The following is a 20,712-nucleotide window of genomic DNA, read 5'->3' as shown; positions in this document are numbered from 1 at the left end:
ACTGCCAAGCCAGGTCCTCCCTGGACCAGAAATAAGCTTCATGGAACCGGTTTGGGGGTGTTATCCCTCATCAGCCAGGCTAGCTTGAATTCAGTGCCACAGTGAGCCAGGTACCCAAGTCTTGGCATACCCAGCGCACTTAGCGCCACAAAACAAAAGACACAAAATTAATGGGTGGACTGCATAACAAATCAAAACATTTACCCACAGTGAAGAAATCTGGGTTAAGCCCATCATGCTTTAGCTCACAATGCCAACCAAGTTTAGACCCAGCATATGCAAATCAGTCTTGACCCTGTGCCTCGAGGGAAACAGTCCAGTCTGAACAGCCAAGCCAGGTCATCCCTGGACTGGAAACAAACATCCTGGGACCGGTTTCGGGGTTCCACTCCTGTACTGGGGTGAATGTTTGACATTGTTCAACATTCTATCCATCAATTGATCTTTTTGCAACTTTCTAAAAGTGTCATAATGTTAACGACACCAGAAGTCAACTGGTTACCTGCTCCCATGTGGAAATTGCAGCTTATTAAACGTAATAAGGTAACTTCAATGTCATCTTATGGGTGAAGTAGGTCTTGCAGTTGTAAAAAACTAAATGAAGTGTGTTTTTCACTAACAGGACATGTAAAACTTAACATGCCATAGCCCGCTTTTTAAATACGCTGCACCCTGCCCTTTGGGCTTTCCAGGGCCTACTCTAAGCGTGACATATGTATTGAAAAGTAAGGTTTGGCCCGGCAAAAGGTTTATTTTGCCAGGTCAAAATGTCAGTTTAATAACAAGACACAGAGGCTGCAATGGCAGACCTGAGCATGTAGAAAGAGGCTACATATGTGAATGGTACAATCATTACTGCAGGCCTACTAGTAGCATTTAATTTAGAGGCCCAGTTGATGTGCAATGTCACTTTACTAGGGACATATAATTAAACTAAATATGCCAGTTGGGGATAAACCAATGTTGCCATGTTTTGAGGAGTGAGCACCTGCACTTTAGCACTGGTCAGCAGTGGTAAAGTGCACAAAGTCCTAAGGCCAGCAAAAAGCAATAACAAGGTGAGCAAACAATGGAGAAGGAAAGCAAAAGGGAAAAAGCATGGGGAAGACCATCCTACGGATGACAGGTTTAACAATTTTCATGCTCCAAAAGTAGAGTACAGGTTCTTCAAACCTATGTATAAGATAATTAGACACATTCTGTGCCCTTTTGAAACCCTAGATACACAATAGCACAATGTTTACCTGTAGAAATTGTGAAACTGAAAAGTGTCCAACAACTAAATATTGTAGATCAAAAGTTTGAATGCTGTGCCCACTAAATTCTGCATATGGTGTCCATTGTGGTACCATAATGCTTTCAAGGAGTTTGTATAATTGTAGCAAGTGCTTTAGTGTGTTTCCTAAAATAACTAGGCTTGAGTGAAATTGTAATTACACAGGAGTAATTAGAGTAATTTTTGTAATTACACATTACTTCTGTGATGCAAAATTACAGAAATGAAGCACCTACTCCAGCTTGAGTAATTGAGTGTAGTTTGGGGCAAAAATCCTAGCGCTGGAGCACAGGAATAATGATCTAAGAGTGTGTCAGCGGCTGTTGACTACCTCTGTTTGTGTCCTGTAGCATTCGGCACAATGCATCATCTGGCCCATTTTGGAGGCAAAAGTCAGTTTTGCACTAATAAAAAAGTGCTTAGTGCTGGCTTATGCTCCTTACGTAATTATTTTAGCTTTATAGCTGTCTGCCACAGGTGAAGGCCTATAATGAGGCAGAGGGCCTTTAACAACTGGGATAGCCCGAGGCATAAGGGCGCTAAGGCAACAACTGTGAAAGGCAAACATTGGAATGTTGGGAGCTCCATTGAAGACAATGGAGTGCTACGGCCTTCTAATGGAAGCAGAAGAAGCCCGGAGCTCCAACATTCCAATGTTTGCTTTTCACCGCTGGTGCTTGAAATCCCCTCAGACTTTGTGAGGCCTTTGTTTTATTTGCTAGAACATTCTGCCCTCTAGTGGCTGAATGTTCTAATAGCCTTATAGCCCTTCATAGCTGGGCTATACTGACAGTAAAGTCCCACTCCTGTGTTAAAGACCCTCGCCTACGGCTCAGGCGTTTAATGTTGGAGCATGCCTTTAATGGCTGGTATAGCCCATTATGGCGAGCTATAAGTCTATCTTAGAACATTCCACCCAATGAGGGTAGAATGTTCTAACTTTGAAAAGGAGAAACAGAAAGACAAATATTGGAATGTTGAAGCAGAAGGTTTATACCAGATTATAGGCCCAGGGCTACTCCAATGTCTTCAAAGGAGCACTCAACATTCTAATGTTCTAAGCATAATTACTTGTAATTATGAGGAATTATGCTAGTGAGAATTACGCCAGTTACACCACCCCTAATCATAACCGTCATGCGCCTCGTAAGTTTATCTCCAAGTCTAGTGACTGTGCAAGGATGAAGAAAGAAAACAGCTCGTTGTTAGAAGGCCTTGAGAGAGTGGAAGCTGGGCACCCTAGTGCCCTTTTCAGCCAGAGCAGTGCCCCCTCATTAGTGCTCAAACTGTCCAATATTGTAGCAACATGGCCTGAAATTATGTGTGAAGGCCGATAAAAATTTGGAGAAAATCAGCAAAACAAGGTACTATTCTCTCTTTCAAATCAATCAATCAATCAATCATGCCATTTGTATAGCGCACTACTCACCCGGGAGGGTCTCAAGGCGCTTGGGGGGAGGGGTATGCTACTGCTCGAACAGCCAGGTCTTGAGTTGTTTCCTGAAGGCGAGATGGTCCTGGGTCAGCCGAAGGTGAATGGGGAGGGAGTTCCAAGTCTTGGCAGCCAGGTAAGAGAAGGATCTTCCTCCGGCGGTGGCTCTTCAGATGCGTGGTACGGCTGCGAGGGCGAGGCTGGTGGACCGTAGCTGGCGGGTGGGTGTGTAGAAGGTCAGGCGGTCGTTGAGGTACTTGGGGCCCAGGTCGTGGAGAGACTTGTGTGCGTGGGTGAGGAGCCGGAACGTGATCCTCTTGTCGACGGGGAGCCAGTGCAGGTTCCTCAGGTGGCTGGAGATGTGGCTGCGTCGGGGGACATCCAGGATGAGTCGGGCGGAGGCGTTCTGGATGCGCTGGAGTCTTTTCTGTAGCTTAGCTGTGGTTCCGGCGTAGAGGGCGTTTCCGTAGTCCAGTCGGCTGGTGACGAGTGCGTGGGTGACAGTCTTCCTGGGCTCGGTCGGGATCCAGCGGAAGATCTTGCGAAGCATACGCAGGGTGTTGAAGCACGATGAGGAGACGGCGTTGACTTGTCTGGTCATCGAGAGGGAGGGGTCCAGGATGAAGCCCAGGTTGCGTGCGTGGTCGGTTGGCTTGGGTGCGGTGCCCAGGGCTGGGGGCCACCAGGAGTCGTCCCAGGCGGAGGGCGAAGATCCCAGGATGAGGACTTCCGTCTTGTCCGAGTTCAGTTTCAGGCGGCTGTCCTTCATCCACTCGGCGACGTCTTTCATCCCTTCGTGTAGGCAGGTTATGGCGGTGTCGGGGTCTCTGGTGAGGGAGAGGATCAGCTGGGTGTCGTCGGCGTAAGAGATGATGTTGAGGTTGTGCTGGCGTGCGATGGCTGCGAGAGGTTTCATGTAGATGTTGAAGAGGGTGGGGCTGAGTGAAGATCCTTGCGGGACGCCGAGGTGGTCTCGGAGCGAAACGGGGGGAGGCGGACTCTTTGTGTTCTTCCGGCGAGGAACAAGATGATCCACTCCAGTGCCTTCTCTTGGATACCGATGTTGCTGAGGCGCTGGACTAGGGTGAGGTGGCAGACCGTGTCGAACAAATAAAACTCAAAATATAAAATTCAAGAATCAGTTAATTGAAATATGTTTTAGAACTGTGTAAACTGTATAAAGTAATCCTAACGTTTTATTAAAGAAGACAGATACTGAAAGGAGGGAAAAGGCACAGGGAATTTAAGCAAAATATTATTTCAGTGCCAACTACATGCAATGACAGAATTCTAAAACATGAACAAATGGCCCGTATTTTTTCTAAGGGAATGTGCAAATAAAGTTTTCCTTTAACCAGTAATGTACTTAACGCATTTAATTTCATGAAATACTTTTGTTATTACCTTATGGAACGCTGGTGATGAAATCAAATGAAAAAGTGTGGTTCTTAAGCCAGACAATGCTACATACTGGGTTATTAGCAACATTTCATCTTTCGGCCTAATTAAATTACATTGTGTGTTCCCCTCACACTGTTGCTTCGTTCAAATCAGCGCTGCAGAGAAACACACTAACCTTTCAAAGGCAACAGCCAGAATGCTATGCGTTTGGCTAATGTATCTCCTACTGGTTTGGAGAGAGCTATTGATTATTTTTAAGCAAGAATGGAGGGGTGCTGTAGCACCTGCCACACCTTTACTTCCTAAAAGCTAATTTGCTGTTTATAGGATTTGCTATAGATTGGGCAGTGCACAGTTACTTTTTCTCATACAACTTTCATGGGGTGACTATATTGACCCACAAAAGTTAACATTTTGCCTGTAAAACTGCATTGGACATACAGGGCTATCTCAATGTGCAGGGAGTTCTGCAGGGCACATTCTAAACACATAGGGCCGGATTCACAAAGATCCCCGTCACTCGTGGCGGAGACCCCACAGTCGCTGGGGAGACTGTATTCGGGACAGAATCTCATTGCGGAGATTCCTCCCCGACTGCGGAGACTCCCCCACAACTTCAGGGCCTCCATCACAAGTGTGGAGACCATTTGTAAATCAAGCTCATAGGGTCCCAATTCAGATGCAGCCACGGTCTGTGCAGGTAACAGAGGTGGGGCGGTGGGGCGAAGTTGGGGGTGATTTGGAGGGACAATGCCAAGGGAAAATGAAATATTTATTTAATTTCCCCTCTGCATCATCCCTCAAATTCCCCCCAATACGGCCCCACTGCCCTACCGCTGTCACCTGCATGGACCGCAGCTGTTCAGATGACACCCTTTTTATAATAAAGGAATAGCAAAGTGTACAAACACAAGGTCCAACTCAATATTCTGGGAGGAGATTTCTGTGTACTCTTCACACAGTGCAGATGAGTTGAGCACAGCAAAGAGGCCGCTGCTGGCTGCCACTTTTGCTATTATGCACGTGACTCCTTAGCGCACAAGGCATATTCTTGCATAGACTATGGGTTGCTCCGGGAAGACACCTGCACACTGGTGAAGGAGGTCACTAGTCTGCTGCATACTCTATCAGATCACTCAGGCATGATCCACACCTTGACATTGCTGAAAGGTACATCTTAAAACTTGGCGGATCCAGAACAGCCCGCTCTGATCCATTGAGATAGCCGATTCGCACTAGCAGTGCCGGGATGCCTAGGGGTGGCTATGCAGTATTCAAATGTGAATAGAATAGAAGAGAATATAGTATGGTGGTTTCATTCCAAACTCTTCTAGATACAGTCTATAATGCAGGCAAGACAAGTGCAATAGTTTAACATTAATCTGGAGTCGGTGTGGCGAATATGGAGTTTCACGGGAGGCGTACTGTAGAGGGGATCAATGTGTGCTTCCTAATGCCAATGCAGGCACTTTTACGCCATGCCGTAGGCGTGCCAGCAATACTGGAAGATTCTATTTGTGCAGGAATGAATACCTTCCTGCACAAAAACAATACAAAGAGGCATTTTTCTGGTCAATGCGTGATGCAGAGGGAACAACCTGGGCCCATATTTATCAAGATGTTGCATTGCCCTTGAGTCACACAAGTGGATGGAAGGTTGACGCAAGAGCTAAATGAGATTTACCAAGCCACACATGGACACCTTGCGTTGCCCTGCGTGGCTTGAAAATGCTAGAGTAACGCAAGTCAGTGCAAATCGCTGCCTTGCATTACTCTGCGGCAGGGAGTCATGAAATGGGTGGAGAGTAAGTGCTCTCACACACTCCCATGCATTCTGACACATTCCCAGATTTACCAACACAGGTAGTCCTGGGAATGCATCAGAATTGTACTCCTCTCCACCAGACCGGCAACCAGGTTATTATCTTTATTTCTCCTCGTTGTTTCCCCTTTCCAAGTATGTTTGAAATTTTTGTCAGCACACGAATAAAGATGAAAATGCATCAGAGGATTGCTTTTGTGAAGGAAGGTGTCCCTTCATGCACTCAAATATTCCTGCCTACAACACAGGCACCCTTGCACCCAAGTGCAAGGGTGCCTGGTTGGTGCTAGACAGCAGTGTGTTACATTTAGGAAAAAAACAATTTATATATAATTATTTCAGTCCTTATTAACATAAGGGGCCTGATTCACAAAAGTAATCTGAGACAAAATCCTAACTTTACAATTTAAGGTATTTGCAAAACGCATTGAGGAGTGCTAAAGTTCGGAATCCCAACTTTAGTACTCCTAAATACCCTTTGTGAATACCAAAAGTAGAAAAGTTAGCATTTTGTCTCAGCTAAACATAAGTTTTGTTGTGTTAAGAAGCCCAAAACTTAAGTTTAACTGGGACAAAATCCTAACTTTATGACTTTCGGTATTCACAAAATGCATTTAGGAGTACTAAAGTTAGGAATCCTAACTTTAGTACTCCTAAATGCCCTTTGTGAATACCGAAAGTCATAAGGTTAGGATGTTGTCTCAGATTACTTTTGCAAATCGGGCCCTGAGATTAAATAATTGTTTGACTGATCTAATAAAATATTATATTTATTAATATAAAAACAATTTTGGCATGTTGGGTTATAGTTTCTCATTGATTTTGTGGACTTGGTAGGTTACTATTTATGTTATAGTTTCCTTTTGGCTTTGATTTCTAAGTTTTTGACTTTAAAATGTGGCTTGTCTTACATTCTTTTGGTTTATGTTTAGGGGCAATTTGGCTAACAGGTTGCTCCATTCATAGTTCTTGATAGATCTGCTCGTTTTGTAATGTTTCTATAAATTTGTAGAATGTAGGTTAAGTTCTGCCTAAGGTGTAGTGGAAGGCATTGTGCCATACTTCCTCTGCTGGTTTGCTTTGTCTTCCTGTGCCAAGATGCTGCCATTGGGACTTATTATGATCCATGTTTAAAGTACCAACCAGATTAGGAGTTTTCTCCTGTCTGGGGGCTTTTTTGGCCTTCCCAGGGTAGTGCCTATGAAATACGTGCAAATGTCAAAATCAGTACCTGCATGGACCACCAGACTCGTAATAAGACCCATAGACATTCTACCATGGTAATTAGAATTTGGGTTGCTGTCTGTGTCTGGGGCGATGCAGTCTGCCATCTCAAGTGTCTTTGAAATAGTACATGAGGGGACTACGTTTGTCTTCATTTTGTTGGTAGAAAGGGCTTTCTATTAGTAAATCGTAGTGGTTGAATTCTTCTGTGATAGGGACATAGGCTAGTGCTATCATTCCCATAATTTAAAAAGCAAATTGGCTGTTTGTAGCAAATCCTCCTTACTGGTAAAGTTGGGTTTAGCCTTACTATTTTAAAAATGCCACTTTTTGAAAGTGAAAATGTCTCTGTTCTTATAACTCTGTGTGCTTTGCTGCCTGCCTCCAATAGACATCTGGGGTGGGTGACAGCTTTACTTTGTGATTCCCTCTACACAGCCATAACACAGCAAATGGGATTTCTGGTTGGCTAGGGCATGCGCCAAAGCCAGGCAGAAACCACTACTCTAGTCAGGTCATGGGAGTTACACGCTGAAGATAACCCCTGCTCACCCCCTTGGTAGCTTGGAACGAGCAGTCAGGCTTATCCCAGAGGCAATGTGTATAGCGGTTGTGCAACACACACACACACAGCAGAAACACTCTAGGCACACCACAAAAGAAACTCCACTAAAGGTTATATAAAAATAGCCTTTGTATTATCCAAAACAAATTAGAATCATAATCACACAATGTACACTGTGCCAACTGGCACTAGGCAGTATTTACAGGGGAGTATATACAGGACAGGGCAAATCGGGCCGCTGTCATAACCTTCAGAACAGGTAAATAATGAAACAACCAGGACCACTGGTACAGACACTTTTGCATAAATCACATTAGGCATCATCCTAAAACATTATAGCATGACATTAGGCATAAAACACAGTATGCGTCTTATCAGGCATAAACCACATATGCACTAGCATTAGGCATAAAACACCTTATGCATAAATCATAAGCATAAACACATTATGCAGTAGGCATCACTATCAGCATAAAACCGTGCACCACAGTAACACTGCAAAAGTGCTCACAGCACCTTAGCCTACACCCTGATATGACCCCAGACCAACTGTCCTTTCAATGGGGCTCAGATGCCCTATGTCCAGCAAAGTCAGGGCTCGAAATGAGGCCTCTGGAATGGCCCCCTGGCTGACTCAGCTGCGAAAACACAGTGCGCAGTGGGGCTTCAATAAAAGAAATGGCCCCCAACCGTTGCAGCTGCTCGCGCTCCCGCAGTGCAGCTGGGATCAGCACTGGCACTCACTGTGCCCTGAGAGCCCCACTGGGACTCTATCAACAATGAACCCCCCCCTTGCAGCTGCCCGCAACTGCGGCCCAGCCGTGCGGATAAACCGCCTTTGACACAGTCTGCCACCACACCCTATGCGCACGACGCAGGGATTCAAGAGAAGGCCCTGGAATGGACCACCTCCTTCCTTTCCGGTAGAACACAGAGCGTCCGCCTTCCTCCCTTCCGCTCTGAAGCCACCGATATCATCTGTGGCATACCCCTGGGCTCTTCCATCAGCCCCACGCTGTTCATCGTCTACATGGCCCCGCTCGCCCGCATCGCCCGACTGTACAACCTCAACATCATCTCCTACGCCAACGACACCCAGCTGATCCTCTCCCTCACCAAAGACCCTCACACAGCCAAAACCAACCTCCACGAGGGAATGACGGCCGTCGCCGACTGGATGAGAAACAGCCGGCTGAAGCTGAACTCAGACAAAATGGAGGTCCTCATCCTCGGGTCCACCCCCTTAGCTTGGGACGACTCCTGGTGGCCCTCCTCACTAGGATCAGCCCCCACACCCACCGACCACGCACGCAACCTAGGGGTAATCCTCGACTCCACCCTCTCCATGACAAAGCAGGTCAACGCTGTCTCCTCCTCCTGCTTCAACACCCTCCGTATGCTTTGCACGATCTACAAGTGGATCCCCACCGAAACCAGAAGGACAGTCACCCAAGCTCTCGTCAGCAGTAGACTGGATTACAGAAACGCCCTCTACGCCGGAGCCTCAACAAAGCACCACAAACGGCTCCAAGGCATCTAGAACGCTTTAGCAAGTCTGATCCTCGACATCTCGCACCGCAGCCACATCACACCCCGCCTGAAAGACCTGCACTGGCTTCCCGTCAACAAGAGGGTAACCTTCAAGCACCTCACCCACGCACAGAAAGCACTCCACAACACCGGACCAGCGTACCTCAACTGCCGCCTCAACTTCTACACCCCCACCTGCCAGATCCGCTACGCAGACGTTATGTTATGTTATGTTAATTTTATTTCTATCGCGCACAGCTGCCCCAGCAAAGGGGCGTCCCGGCGCTTTTGACAGGTACTATAACATAACACATATAAAAACGAGGGAATATTAAGGGGCAGGAAACAGAAAAGTTTTGATCGCCTGCCTAAAGGCGAACAGGTCATTAAGAGCTCGAATAGATACCGGGAGCGAATACCACACCCTCACCACCGTCCCCCGCATCCGAAGAGCAACCACCGGCGGTAGATCCTTCTCCCACCTCGCCGCCAAGACATGGAACACCCTCCCCCTCCACCTACGGCTGACACAGGACCTACTGACTTTCAGGAGACTCCTCAAGACCTGGCTATTCGAACAGTAGCAGCTCCCCCCTCCCCTCAGCGCCTTGAAACCCTCACGAGTAAGTAGCACGCTTACAAATATTATGATTGATTGATTGATAAACAGGAAGGCACTGGCACTACTGTGCCTAAAAAGCACTACAAATGCTCATATGGGAGCCCCAATCACTGGGCTCATCTAACTGTGGGGGGAATCACCGACAATGTGCCCCGGCAATCCCCCCACAGGCTCACACCTCAGGCACAGACAATTTGCCTCGAAAAAGCCTCACTCACCGGGCTCTTTCCTTGCCTCCTCTGGATTCTTCAGCTTCATGCGGGCAGTTCAGAGACTCCTCCGGTCTCCTCTGACCAACACCGCAGGGCTCTCTCAAGCTAATAGGAGCTCCGCTCGGGCACGCACAGACTTCCGGTCTCCGTAGGCGGCCCGCCAACAGTTGGGCGTCGCTTGCCTGACTTCCTGGTTGCCGCACGATCGCGGCGGCCTCTTTGCCTTGAGCCTCCACAATCGCGGGTGGGCTTCAGCTGGACCACAAATGTGGGGTAGGCTCCGACCACATGAGCAGCAATGCGGGGTGGGCTCCCGCTCTGCTAAGCGGTGCAGGGGGAATCCACATGCCGGGGTTCCCTCGCAACCTCGCGCTGCAGACACCTGCTCCTTCATTCGCCTGGCAATTAAAATATAGCGCTCACGAGGTGCTAGGGCTCCAGAGTTCCTGGGACAAAGCTGGGCCCAGGCAGGCCAGCACACAGGGCCCTCCAGCAGGGAGGCAATCCCTCGTGGCGGTTCCTCCTGGAGCCCAGCAGCAGCAGGTCCCTTAGTCAGCACAGGAACAGCACAACATTTTCATGGGGTCACAGCCCTAATATTTATGCACCCTTTTCCTTTGTCTGCCCTTGGCACAGGGCTTGTGGGAACCAGCCTGAGCTGGTTCTGGGTTTTTTTGGAGCACTTTGTTTATAGGGCTCCTCTTCCATATTGTCAAGTGGGGGCTCGTCATCAGACACACCACAGAAGGCGGAGCCAGCATTCACCCAGGCAGGCACAGACCTAATCAGGGTCATGAGACTACTCCTCCCACTACTCCAAATGCAGATGCCCTATTCAGCCTAGCGCTGACTCACCCTGCCCTCCATGGAGCCACACACACCTCACCAGCCCCTGTGAATCCAAAGCCAGACATGCAATACACATTAGGCAGGCAGACACATAGCACCCAGAAATGCCAACTTCTAGAAGTGGCATTACAAATATAGTGATATTAAATCTGCACAGATCATTGCGTAGCATTTATTTTCACTATTCCAAATATCCAAACTTGACCATGCTGCTCCTCTCATAACAGGAAATACCATTGAAACACTTATCAGGGAATCCCCAATGCATTCCTATGAGAGGGCAGCCTCACAGCAGTGAAAAACCCAAATGGCTGTTTGTCACTTTCAGGACATGTAAGGCACTTAAGGTAAGTGTCCTACCTTTTACCTACAATACACCCTGCCCATAGGGCTAGCTAGGGTCTACGTTAGGGGTGACTGACATGCGGTAAAGGGGGGTCACAGACATGGCACACACTTTAGGTGCCACGTCACAGCAGCAGTAACACTGCGCGCACAGGCCCTGCAATGGCAGAGGCCTGAGACAAGTTTGAAAGGCTACTTTGGAGGGTGGTGCAATCAGCGCTGCAAGCCCACCAGTAGCATTTAATTTACCAGCCCCGGTAAACCACTTTACAAGAGACTGACAGGTAAATTAAATATGCCAAACAGGTGTAGACCAATCTTTACCATATTTATCACAGAGAGCACACACACTTTACACTGGACAGCAGTGCTAAAGTGCCCAGAGTCCTAAAACCACCAACACCATGTCAGAAAACAGGCTAGGAGGAAGGTAAAAGGTTCAGATATGACCCTGCAAAAAGGGCAAAGTCCAACAGTATCCAGCTACATACATCCTAATTCTGATGGTCTTGCCTGGGCAGGATAGAAGGGAAGGGCTGAAACTTCACTTGAATAGGCAGTTTTCTGTCTGCACACAAATGACGGATTAGATTATCCCCCAGCCTGGCAGGCAGAGCTGATTTGAAAGGGATACTAGTGCATTTAAGAGAGTTACTTTGAAGTTACTCCCAAATCAAAGGAATTTGGGTATAAGTCCTGGGTCTCTATCTCCCTAAAATCAGACACTTCTGGATCTTGAACTAAACCTCTGTCGGAAAGACTGCTGTACTGCTAAAAGGACTTGACTGGATTGGTTTTCTGGAAGGAATGCTTTTTTTGCATGTTACCCTGCTGCCTGCTGCTCCCTGACTCTGCTGAAGGAGCTCTGTATTCTGCCTTTCCTCCAAGTGATCTCCAAGGGCTTGCTTGCTTGCCTCCTGCTTTATGAAGTCTCAGGGGCACAAAAGACTTCCTGTAATTCTGCTGGTGCTGCTGGACTCTGACTTTTGTGAGTCCTACCCTTGTCTGAGGTGCCCTCTCCAAGTCCCGGGCCTCAGAAGTGGGTTCTGCAGCTGTTTTGCTTCAAAACTGATGATTCGTCAGATTTACGCTCATTGGAACCGACGCATCGCCCTTTGACGGAAAGGCTGTTCAATGACACCGGTTCTAGAGACAGCGCAGCCCAACAATGACACTGTGCGATTCGGCAATGAGGCATTGCCTTCACCCAAGCGAAGCTCGATGGCAACGCTTCACCCGACTGCCTTAATAGTTCCTTGCTGAGCTCCCCAATTCCAAGGTTGATGTGTCGTATACAGTATCACTCAAATCTCCAGTGATTGTAAACCAGGTAGTCCAAAATATAACCAATCACTCAATTCTCCAGTGATTGACCAGGTAGTCAGAAGTACAAACAGTAGTATCAAAATAATATCCAATAGTCACTTCAGCTAAGACACCAAGGATCGTCGTAAGTCACAGTTCCAGTTTATTGACACTTCTTCCAATCAATATAGGGTATTTATAGCAGCCAACACGTGTTTCGTCAAGCATTAATATCATTCCATACCGACTTCTTCAGGGCTGCAAGCCAAGAAGATGTATTAGCAACATAAGAAACTAGAGAAAGAACTATATAACGTTTTGGAAGTGCTACACTTGGTCAGGTCACCATCTACTTGAAAAGACATAGTCCATAAGTGGTCATTATAAAAAGAAATTGACCTAAATGAACAGTGCAACCCAAGGTGTTTACAATAAGCATAACTAGACCCAAAGCCCAACATAAGTCAAGTTACTACGTGTTTGAAATAACATTACCAAGGTAGGTTGTATCCTTAAAAAACAAGTTAATCCTCAGTATATACGAAGGATAGAAATCTGAAACGATATGAACCCATCCTTACTCTTGCATCCGCCGCAGTCCCACAGTGCACAAATATGCCAAACATAGTAAACTATACTCACTCTACTGGTCCAAAAAAGTTAATCAATATATATATCTCTCGAGTTATGTATCCGCTGTCAAATCCACAAAACTGATACCAAAGTCATATCATGGGTATCATTTATCTCCTGTAATAGACCTAAATATAACGAATAGTAAGGCTATCTGTACTGAAGTGGCTAGGTCTTCAAGTACTAATGTAATACATAATTCGCACTCACCTCAATTAAGGAGTTGCATCAAATCAATATCATTTTCCAAATCTCCTACGCGGATTCACCCGACTGCATGGAAAAAATCGATGCATCTTGACCTCGGCCTCAACACTTTGCTCCATCCAATGTACTTTCTCAGTGGGCCCTGCATTGGCCCTGTAGCCGGCCTGTCCTCCATCTCGATCGGCACCAGTCCCTTGCAACCTCAAGTAACCTTTTGGCCGCTAGTGACTTCTAAACAGTGTTTTTGCATTTAATATTTAGTAACTCATATCTTGACTTTTACTGATTGGAATTTTGTCATTTTAGTCTTGTTTTACTCAGATAAATATCCTCTATTTGTTAAAACCTGTGTGGAGTCTTTTATGGTGTATTCGTTGTGTTAATGTGTGTGTGTGTTTGTTGCACAGATAATGTATACACTGTCTCTTTAGATAAGCCTGACTGCTCTGTGACAAGCTGCCAGAGGGTGAGCACATGTTATTTTTAGCATGTATCTAGCTTACCCTCACTAGGTCTGGGTGCATACCTCAGCCAACCAGGAATCCCATTTTTAATATTACTGTATTAGCACGCTAAATGATCAGGGCTTTGAAGAAATGGCTGAAATTAGTGTTACCACCACCAGCAAATTGCCTTGAATTTGCTGGTGGTGGTAACATTGTTGACCCATGGATCCTACCAGCATTTTTCTAGAAGGAGGAGCAGGTAGTTATGCCAGTGGTGGCAGTAGACTTCTTCTCCTCATTCGAGGCATCTTTGGCAGGAGCCTCATTCTTTGGGTCAATTTTCTTGAATTCCTTTGCTTTTGGTCAGCAGCACAAGCAGGAGTACTTAGCCGGGAGGTCTCTGGACTACGGTATTAGCCCAGTATCTTCCAGCTCAGTATCATCTCTTGCAATTGCAGGCAATAAAAAATAAGAAGGAAAGCAATGAGCCTTGGCCATTCTACTCAATGCAATACAGTTTATTATCATCACCATAATATTGATATGCTCACATGTAAACTACTTTTTATTAGATTGGATACTACTTAAATTCAAGAAATGCTACATAGATAACTGTTGTCCCTCCTTGGGATGCCTATGGGAGTTGGGAGGCAGCAAAATCAATTAAATGAATGAATAAATACTCCCACTAGTGGCCATTGGACCCCTAGGGGACCTGGGGGTGGCAAAAATTGCTTAAATTATTATTATTTTTAATTGACTACCTATTATTACAGTTAACACAAATAAATATATTATGAAATAAAGAAATAATATATTTTAACAAGTTATCAAAAATAGTATGGGCTCCTAAAGGGCCATAATAAGCTATTTTCCTATCAAAAGGCTTTCAAAAGTGGCATTAAATGATTAAATTCAGACACACGCTGGCTCCACAAGATAGCATTGAAAGACTTTGTGTTCATTCATACATTCAATCACTCTAGGGTCCGTATTAGGAATCTGGCACACATTTCTGGTCTATGCCACATCGCTTTGCTAACGGGGTGCACTTGTTACGGACTGGGACAGTGCATCAGTAAAAACTGAACCTACTGCTCTGACTTTTACTGCCTGTGACAAGAGAGTTCAGGGATCACCTACAGGCATTTGCAATGTGCCCCTACCTACAGAATAATGCCGTTCAGGGACTGTGCTCCCTTTTAAAGTGAGTCATAAGGGGCTGTACTGACTGGTCCATACGCGGTGCACAATTAGTGTACCTTCCAATACTGAGTTTGTCCCTGCGCCCACATTTGTAATGCAGCACAGGGGATAGGCATTTCATCATTTGTAAGTGGCAATGCCACGTGCAAAAGAGGTAACCCTACCATAGGAATGTTTATTCGCACAATTAATTCTATAGAAAGGCAAGATAAGCATCTGTGAATACTTCTGTAATACCAAAGTGCTCTGGGGCACAAAATGTAGATGTACATTTATTTGCGCCACCTGAGAGTGCTTATATACTAGGGGGCAGATTTACAAGCCCCTTGCGGCCCTTTTACGCTGCCGTTGCGTCACTTTTGTAACGCAGCGGCGGCGCAAAAGATGCACCCTGGTGTGGGGTACTTCCAACGTGACGCATTTGGGAGATGCATCACGTTGTAAAGCCCTGGGCCAGAAGTAGGCGTTCCTGTGCAGGGGGGGCGTTCCGGTGCAGGAACGCCTCCTAAAAGTGGCAGTGAAATCTACAAGATTTCACTCAGTCACTTTTGGGCCCAAGCTGCGTCAAAACCCTCCGCCTGCTTGAAGCAGGCGTAAGGATTGACGCAGCTTTGTAAGAATAAGGCTCCCCCAAGCCTTGCTGGAGCTGTGTCGCGCTTGCGACGCAACTCCAGCAATGCAACGCTTTTACGGCACAGATGCGCGACGCATCTGTGCTATTTTCGCCCCATGGTGCGCCGCATTGTAAATGCGGCGCATCCATGGTGGCGTAGCCATGGCGCCCAATAAGTGACGCATCCCTGCTGATATGCAGGGATGCGTCACTTATTGTAAATCTACCCTTAGGTGTTATCAAAATCCCCAGCTAGCACCGCTGGTGCTTAAATGCTTCTTACAGGAGCTCCTTGGTTTCACAGGCGCATGCAACCAGCAAATTTCATTAGGCAGCAGAGCCAAAAAAAAATGCATTCTCTTTTAGCATAACCAACCCCGTAAGGTGTTACACGCTATATTAATATGGATGCACATATATTTGTATGTATTCTTTGTAATTATATAATACATTTACACTATTTCTGCACATATACAAGAACTTTACAGGAACTATGGAAACAATTTTGCAATAATTCCTATCTAAATTCTGATGAAAATTGCCTCGTAGTTTAGTGGTACCTGCCAGAGTCGAAGAATTTTTTGATAGCACTTTAGGACAAAAATGAAATAGAAAGAACGTTGTTCTTAATTCGTTTTCATAAAAAAGGAGCAAACATTTATAATTATTTGTCGTATTTTCAGATTATTTATTTTCCGTTTACGTTCGTCTGCATCTGACAGAACTCCCACGCACCTCCTTTCATAGAGTCTCTTGTGATTTTCGTCCATTCTTTGTTTGATTGCCTGGAATCCTGGTACCTGTCCAGGCGCAATTCGGTTTACTTTTCCTGTCACTCCTTATCAGGGGAAACCTGGCTCATTTCCTCTCTGCAGTCTCCAAACTCCAGTCCGATTCTCTGGGCTTCCTTTCGGCTGTCAGCATCGCTCTTGGTATTCTGTGTGTGTGCCCGGCCTTGGTTCCCATTCACTTCTGCTTGAATTGGAAAATTATTTTCATAGCCCTTGCATTTCTCATCTCAGTCCACTGTGTATAATCTCATTCGATTTTGTTTAGCCATGTTGCATTCAAATGCTCTCTTTCAACATTTTTAGATTTGGAAAAACATTTACGGCAAACCGGAGGTCAAGCAGAAAATATATTCCGGAGTTCAGTAGTGGAAAATGTAGATTTAACCCTTGCATCACGAACACTGTTTGTCACATCATATTGGGACATAATATTGTTATTGCTGAAGTCCCACATCTCTGGAACTTAAAGCAAAAAAATGTACTATAGTGGGCAACTGTCAGACCCCTTAATCTACCATTTTGTTTGTGTGCAGATTTATATAGCACAAACTCGACCCGAAGGTATTGGAGCGCTTTACATGAGCACCAGTTAGTTACGTTACACAAGGACACATTCATATTTTGGTAGGCGCTGGAAGATTAAGGGCCTCATTTATGAAAAGTGACGCATAGCTGTGTGAAAACAGCGATGCTTCACTTTTCACTGTGCCCTCCTTGCGACACCAATGATGCGTCATATTTACAGTATGACGCATCATGGCACGAGGAGTTACAGATATGTCAGTATTTCTGACGTATCTGTATGGCGCAAAAGTGACGCATTGCTGGAGTGTGTCATGTGCCCCATGTGAAAGGGCCTGCGTCAGTCTTACGCCTGCTGTGAGGCAGGCGTAAGAAATCGACGCATTTGTGCCCTAGAAATGGCGCAGTGAAATCTTATAGATTTCACTGCGTCACTTCTATGACCCTTTCTTGCGTCAGAACGCCCCCTGCATACATTATACCTGGCGTAGGTATAATGTAGCGCAGGGGTTTACAAAGGTTTGTAAATATGGTGCAACAAGGCATATATTTTACGCTGCTGGTGCGTCAAAAAAGTGACGCACCGGCAGCGTAAAAGTGACGCACGGCCTCATAAATGAGGCTCTAAGTGATTTGCCCAGAATCAGAGGATGCTGAGCCGGCGCCGAGGCTTGGACCCGGTTCCCCAGCTCGAAAGTCAGCAGCTCTAGCCGTAAGGCTACATCCTCTCCCCAATTGCAATGGCTACTCATGACAAGCAGACATCATTTGGTCCTGAGGCATGTCCTTGCTATCTATTCATTTTTTTTATTTCTGCTGTTCTGATAGAAGGTGGTTAAAACTTTCTGTGCTTCTTATTTCTTGATGTTACATCAACTTATTAGCGTATAATTTTAATGAGTTTCTTGGTATGTGAAGGATTGCTCATAAATTAACAGAGTCGTACAACAGTTGAAAGCCTCAAATGACGGGCTAGGATGTTGTTCTGACTTGGAGTAACCATAAACTAGGAACGTCTGCCTTAAGACAGCCTTAAAACTGTCTTCAGTGTAAAAACTGCCTCCAATAACTTTCTTCGTTTACGGATGTTTTAAGCTACGAACAACCCTTTGTCATATACTCTCAGCCCTTCTCTTCTCCATGATCTCTCAAATCATCATTTGAGTCCAACTGACACAAATGTATTTATTTATTTATTGTAGAGTTTTGTATAGCGCTAGCCAGACCAGAGGGTATCGGAGCGCTTCACAACATGGGTTAAAGCAGCATCAATGGGAGGCTATACATACATTGAATCAAGACATAAGAGGAGGTTTTAAGTGGTTAGAAATAAATTCTGGTCAAGGAGCCACCAAGTCACAGTAAAGAGCATATGCCAGGAGGGAGAGAGGTAAACGTTTTGGTGAAGTGGTTATTCTGACCAGTCGAGTGCAGGATAGGGCTTTTCAGCCGAGATTAACCGTTCGGGAGAGACCGGTTAAGGAAGTAGTCTTTGAGTTGTCTTTTGAATTGTAAGAAGGAGGGAGTAGTTCTGATATGGACTGGGATGGCGTTCCAAATTTTGGGGGCATTTCCAGAGAAGGATCGTGACGCGGTTTTTTGTTTGCCGATTTTCGGCGGGATGAGAAGTAGAGTGTTAGAGCTTCTAAGGCATCTTTTCTGGCCTGCCCTCTTGAGTTTGACGGCCAAGTAGGATGGTTTTCCTGTGTGGAGGGATTTGTGAGTGAGGCAGGCCATTCTGAAGTTAGCACGCATTTCAATTGGGAGCCATTTTAGCTCTTTGAGTTCTGGGGAGATGTGGTCAAACTTCTTTACTCCGGTGACCATTCTGGCTGCTGAATGGAGCGTGGATCTGAGAGGTGCTAGGTGAGATTTTGCTGCACCTGTGAGGGCTGCATTCCCATATTCTAGTCTAGAGAGCTCCAGGGATTGACTGGCTAGTTTGAGTTCTTTGGGCAGGATGAAGGGTTTAATTGTGTTGAGAAGCTTCAGGTTAAGGAAGGTGCTCTTGGCGGAGTTCGTAATGTGTTTGGTCATGTCAAGTTTGGGGTCGAGGGTGATTCCGAGCGATTTTACAGAAGCCGCCATGGTGAGATTGACGTTTAGGGCGTCGATTGCTTTTAGCTATTCTGTGATTTGGGGGTTCTCATCTTTGTTAGAAATAAGGAGGATTTCAATTTTGTATTTATTGAGTTTCAGGTGGTTTTGTGATAGCCAGTGTTGGACTACTCTAAGATTGTTGTTGAGTCTGTGGATATCATCCACGGATGATGTTTCAAGGTAGATCTGGGTGTCATCAGCATAGAGGTGGAAGGGGATGTTCGACTTTTTGAGTATGGTGGTGAGGGGTTCCATATTGAACAGTTGAGGTGAAAGAACTGAACCCTGCCTTACAGTCAATCAACTAAGGTCCCCATTTATGAAAACTGTAGCATCACTGAGATAAAACAGCCATAGATCAGTTTTCACTGTGCCCTCCTTGCGACACGATGGATGCACCATATTTAATATACAAATCCACCACTGACATGGTGCAAGTTTACCTTCCAGTCAATCAACTATGGGCCTCATTTATGAAAATGGTTGCACCGCTCTGATAAAACAGCGAGGCAACAGTTTTGACTGTGCCCTACTTGAAACGATGGATGCGCCATATTTAGTGTACAGCGCTACATGTCTGAAGAAATGACAGATACGCCAGGAATTCTGACGTATCTGTCGGAGCAAAAGTCATGCATTGCTGGAGTTGTGTTGCAAGCATGAGCAACCTCAGAAATGCATGAGGTAGGCCTGTGCCAATGGCACTGTGTCACCCTTACGCCTGCTACGAGGCAGACATAAGGTTTTGATGCAGTGGAATCCCAGAAGTGTTGCAGTGAAATCTCATAGATTTTAATGCAATACGTATACAACCCTTTTTTACGTGGTGCAGCTATAATGGGGCTCAGGGCTTTACAAGGTGATGCATGTGCCTAGATGAGTCACCTTTTAAATATGGCGCAACGTGGAGCATTGTTTATACCGCTGCTGTGTGATGTAAAGTGATGCAACGGCAGTGCCAAAGTGTCACAAGGCCTTCATAAATAAGACCCCAAATCTATATTCATGCAAAGTGTGCCTATACTGATTCAGACGTAAATCTGCATAGAAAGATAAGCTTTCTATGTATATTACTTTAGGAGGAAACGCTTCATCTAAATCGTAGCCTTACTCTGCTTAAAGTGATGCACAGCCTTACCAATCCAATGGTGTCTATATTACTCAGTATTCCCCAGAGAATTACACTAGTGTTTACCATTTGTGTCAACAAGGCTCCTGCTAATAACTGAGATATTTTTAGTTTTCCTTCCATTAATTTCACTCAGCCACTGTTAAGTAGAAAACTAGAAGAGTCCTTAGGTGTTTATTTACAATTGCTACTTACCACGTTCTTACCAGGCTTTGGAGCTTCTTCATGAGGATATGACCTAAATCTGTGACCTCAACACAGTGTCGGAAAAAAAGGCAAACTTTGACCTACAAATCACAAGCCTAATGTAAGGTTATCCATCTTTCTTTCTGTATCCACCCTAATTCTTTGCTCTGGATATCTGTATTTGTCCTGCATTTTTACATAGGATCAGGGACAGTCATACATGCAATGTTTAAATAGAAAATCTGTATTTTATCCAAATTGACATACCTAGGACCCTGAGTCTTTGTACAAAGCAC

Source organism: Lissotriton helveticus, chromosome 4_1 (assembly GCF_964261635.1).
Source record: "Lissotriton helveticus chromosome 4_1, aLisHel1.1, whole genome shotgun sequence".
NCBI classification, from domain to species: Eukaryota; Metazoa; Chordata; class Amphibia; order Caudata; family Salamandridae; genus Lissotriton; species Lissotriton helveticus.
This window is presented reverse-complemented; position numbering follows the sequence as displayed.